General features: G+C 38.5%; 1 pseudogene; it reads left to right on the top strand.

Annotated features, from left to right (window-relative positions):
* The window catches only part of LOC138030857 (uncharacterized), a 3844-nt pseudogene extending 1492 nt beyond the window's left edge, over positions 1-2352 (top strand).
* Positions 2353-5000: the final 2648 nt, after the last annotated feature.

Genomic DNA, 5000 nt, shown 5'->3' with positions numbered 1-5000 from the left:
TAAACCTGAGGCTCAAGGTTCTTATCTTTTTGCGATTCCAACCTGGAAAGTTTCTTAACATTGTTCTTCAAGTTGTGTGGTATACTAAGGTCGTGTTCTATTGGGATCAACCGTTTTTAGTTGGTTGGGTTTTTTAGTGTTCTATTCGGAAAAAAACCGTTTTCGGTTGGTTTGGTTGATCAACTTTTTCAACCGGCATCAAATTGAAACGATTGAAAAAGGATTGGCAGCGACCGCTGTCGTTTACGTGGGCCATTTAAAGTCTGCCGCGGGCTCCTGACGTGTTGCTTTCCCTCGACTTGTCAACGCTGAGACTACAAACTGAGTTGTTCTTCATTGTATCATTCAATAAAAAAATCTACATTGTTAATGTTAAAAAAAAGTTAATTTTCCTGTTAGACTACAATTTTACATTTATTTTACCTTTGTTTATGCTAACCACAAAGACAAAAACAAATCGAATGAGCAAAATAAAGCCGACGTTCTTCACAGTCTCTCAGCCTCTTATTTTCTTAGTAAGTTCTTAAAATTTTAGATCATCATCTCAGCCTGAACGTTGTTATAAAATGGTTCCAATAAAAAAAGAGAGTTTATTAAAGTGGTTTCGAGGACTTTTGCTGAGTTTAAAACCACTCAATCTTAGTTAACATTGGGTCCGTACTGCATTTGCTGCCATTCCTGATAGTATTGAAGTTTTGTACATTTCGCCTGCAGTGCCATTGGGCTCAATTCAAGAGCTTCCTGCTGAATCGTGCGGCGAAATCAAAGCGAGTGAAGGAAGCAAAGTCAGTGTTGACAGCAAGCACTGGATATACTCAGATGAAAATGCTGGTCAGCCCATCCAAGCTACTTGTCAAGGTCAGTGTTACTTATTAGTACTTTTTGTGCACAATACAAATCTTTGAAGATCTCCTACTCCGGTTTGAGGCCATGCACTAAGTAACTCAACAAATGAAAGTAAGACAGTAATGTGCAAACCTGGAGCTTTTCTCCAGGCGTCTTTGGAAAATTCTTCAGTTCCTTACTTAGAGCTGCTATGACCATTCCCATATAGAAAGTCATTTGAATACAACTGACTTCTTCACCGGATAATTCTGTTGACATGAACTCTTTGGACTCAACTTGTCTGCCATTTAACAGCCCGACTGGCAATATTTTTCTTTTCTTCCCACAAAAACATCCTGTTTTCAAACCTAGAGAATAGAGCCATTAAGATCAAATTCAAGTTGAAGTTTATTATTCACACTTATTCAAAATGGCCTTACGGCCTTATGTGCTATCAAGCACGAAGAGGGTTAAGTAAGTAAGTAAGTTATTCAAAATGGAAATTACAATGCAAGAATAAGTAAGTGCAAAAAGAGAGAATGAGATAAATAATAGAAAATTTAACTTGCAAGGGAGAGTGTGTAGTGGCTAAAGACGACAAGCTTTCGAGTTGGCAACTACCACAATGCAGGTATAAAATATTGCAATCAGAGCAGGGCAGTGAGCAACAAAGATTCCAACTCGAATTCGTGGGCTTTCAATGCAAAAAGTCGCAATCTATTCAAGACAAGTTGTTTGTTCAAACTACTCCTTTGTACATGCAGTCGATTGATATCATGACAATTTTTGTTGCTGGTCGATGATGTTGCAATGCTCTACAAAAAAACATGTATAAACAATGTTTTTTTTTATGTTCAGAGGTGTGGCAAAAAATCAACGAAGATCCGGTTTGCTTTAAAGCTCGAGATGATCAATACGGTGCCTTCAACATGACTAAAACCGGAAATGTAAAGGCCATGAAGCTCGTGCACAGAAGTGGATCCATCAAATGCCACACCGCTTACGATGCTTCCTACTGGAGCTGTACCAACTTAAACTACTATGCAAGCAACACATTTATGACGATCATCACAAATGCCAACAAAAAAGCCCTTCTGCCAACAGAGCAAGATTTGAAGGTGGATCCCACGGCAAAAGCACTTCTACGTTCTTGAAGGAATAAATCAAGGATCATCAGAGCTTGTTCTAAGCAGCTATACCAGTCCATTACGTTTGTTGAAGAACCAGGAATTGCAGATATGGTACGGACAGGACTGGATAGACTGGTCCGAGGAAAATAACAGTGGTACCACTTGCGTCGATGTATTTGCTGGTACATGTGAAAAAACTGAAACCTCAGTTTGCAGTAAAGAAAACTGCAGTTACTGTGGCTATCGACATTTAGAAGTTCGAAAAGGTCACAGTTTTTCACCCGCTAGTTTCTTGTTTCTCTTCCGTCTTACCTTGTTGTGCAAATATCAACAAAAGCATCCAGAAATATTAAATATTAAACTAAATGCTAAAATTAAACTAAGCCAGTTTGCATAAATCATACTGACCGTTAGTGCTGCAAACATTGCTTTCAGTTATTCTGTACGTTTTAAGGTATTAAGTAACGAATACATTTTATACATTAATAACCTGTTATTATATATGAATAATTACTGGCCCCCATGAAATCCTATGTTATCTCTCTGCATTAAATCAACGATTGCAGTCTTGAATTGAAAATGCTAAATCAACTGTCTGAGGAAAACGGGGGCGAAGATCATAGGTTCACTTGATTTCATATCCGCAGTTTACATATGATTCATTTCATATATACCATTTCATCATTGATTCGTTCCTCACGGACCATTAGAACTCACAAATGACCAGCTCCCAACGTCAGTGGCTTCATAGCTCAGTTGGTTAGAGCGTCGCACCTGAATCGCGAGGTCACAGGTTTCAAATCCCGTTGAAGTCCTGAATTTTTCAGGCTTCTCTACGCACACAATTGCAAAAATGCGTTCATAAACTGCGAAGATCATAGCTTTACTTGGCGGTCTTTTTTGTTAGCAAGGATATTATCACAGCTGTTATCAGGGCTATAAATACTAAACGCGCTACTTCCAACGGGCTGATTTAACACTATTTCTCTTCTTTTATAGTCGGACTAAAAGTCATGATCTGTATTTTCATTAGGGTTGCTTTGTTTTGAAAAGTACTTCTGAAACTCATTAATACGTCATAAGACTTTTAGCCAATCGGAGAGCCCTGTTTTAGTCAGGTGCATGTGTCTTGATACCTAATGAAACTACAGATCAAGAAATGCCCGAGGTTAGTTCAAAAACTGATCAAGCCACTGATCACTTGAAATGTAATGAACCTTTATGCTGAATTAAACCTTCCGAAAAAAGAAACAAATAAACTACCCGCACACAATGATTTCAAATTTCGCGATTATTCTCCGTAAAAACTTTCGTGGTACCTTTTCCAGGGCCCGGATTGTTCAAAACGAGATTTTAACGCTTAATCTCAGATTAAAAATTAACCAAGAAGTGTTATTTCTCTACTCCCCAACTGCGCTTTTCAACGCTGAACATTTGGCAAAACCTTACATTAGAAGAACGTAAATCTTGCGAAAGAAACAAACATAAGAAAAGACAACTTTACACCAACAAGTTGAAAAACATGAAACAAAAGTTTAAGCTAATCCGGGATTAAGTTAATTCGGCTTTCGCAAACAACCGGACCCAGGCCAGGGGATAGTAAAACGAATTGGAGATCCGATAGTTCAGCGAAAGAGCACCCATTTTAGCAATGATCTTTGAAAAAGTCCACCGCAATCTAAAACTGGCACTTGTACCCTTCTTTTTTCTTGCGGCGAAAATGTTCACAGCCCAATTATTTTGATATTTAGTGGAAACTGGAACGGCCTCGTAAAAACCGAATCACTTTCTTGGGAAGACGATTGTTGACAGGCGGAACGGAAAACGATTTCGTGATTCTGACTAGCTCCGTGCTTATACATTCAATATTATTATGGAATATTTGGTTTGGGTCGGTGTATACAACCAAGAAGAGGGAGCTATTTGTTCTTTTGTGTAGCACCCGCCTTATAGGCAAATTGATTGGACATAGATTAATATATAATTAAAAATTAATATAAAAATTAAATAAAACAATTTTGGAGAAAATGTCAGGGGCCCCAAAACGGTTAGTCTTCGATTAAATATGTGTTCGGGGAGAGGGGTTAAAACTGCTCTAATAATTTCGGTTCTACGCTGCCAAACAGCTACAGACCTTTTTACTAAAAACCCTCGGGCATTAAAATATTCGCAGCCAGTTAAAAGTAGTCCCTTAAGTTTCGGAAGGGTTTATATTTGCAATTTTTGGCACTTAAAAAGGTCAACACTGGTAGCGTTTCGGTCGGGTTGGACAGTTCTTAGAAGGTAACTTTCAGCTAGCAATTTCTGAAATGTGAGATATTATTCCCTACAACATTTCGGACCCTTCAATTTTTCGGCTAAGATATCCGACAGATCAAATGTTCTAGGTAATAAAAAAATCTCTTTATACAGTGTCGTGACCATTACAAGGAGCACTAACAATGTCTCTCAAAGGCTTTTGGCCTTAATTTGCTCGCTGGGTGCCCTTGAAATTGTTACAGTGTATTTTATTTGATTTTTAGTCGTGATCACGTTCTCACAATGTTGCTGTCGCCAATCAACATAAACACAAGGTACAGCTCGGTAAAGGAGGCTCTTGTAAGGCCGGCCAGCAGTTTTTTTTTTTGTTTCCCCAGGTTTGTAATACTCATGTTCCTTGTTTATAGTTGTAACTGGACAGGGAATATTACTTCATGTGCACTGACCTTGTAGCGTCTGGAATGATTTTTCCGATATAGTTTTACTGGCTTATATACAGTAATGATAACAATATTTTTTGGGGGAAACTAGGAATTTTGTAGGGGGTGGGGGAGGGGGGAAAGCCTCTTCCCCTCAAATACCCTAGTTAAACCCTGAATTTCTGCAGAATTCATTCATTCTGCAAAGTTAAATTCCAACATAATTGCGATTCCTGTGTCAATTACCCATGCTAGTGCTTATCCCAACTGGGTGTTTATTCCGGAGTGAACACCGTGTGAATTAAACACTTGAAGTGTGGATTGGACCAGTTTGTTCGAGTACCGGATATGTCTACAAAACGGGCAA

Source organism: Montipora capricornis, chromosome 13, assembly GCF_036669925.1.
Source record: "Montipora capricornis isolate CH-2021 chromosome 13, ASM3666992v2, whole genome shotgun sequence".
Classification (NCBI taxonomy): Eukaryota; Metazoa; Cnidaria; class Anthozoa; order Scleractinia; family Acroporidae; genus Montipora; species Montipora capricornis.
Note: the sequence above shows the minus strand (reverse complement) of the source record. Positions and strands in the feature narration are given on the sequence as shown.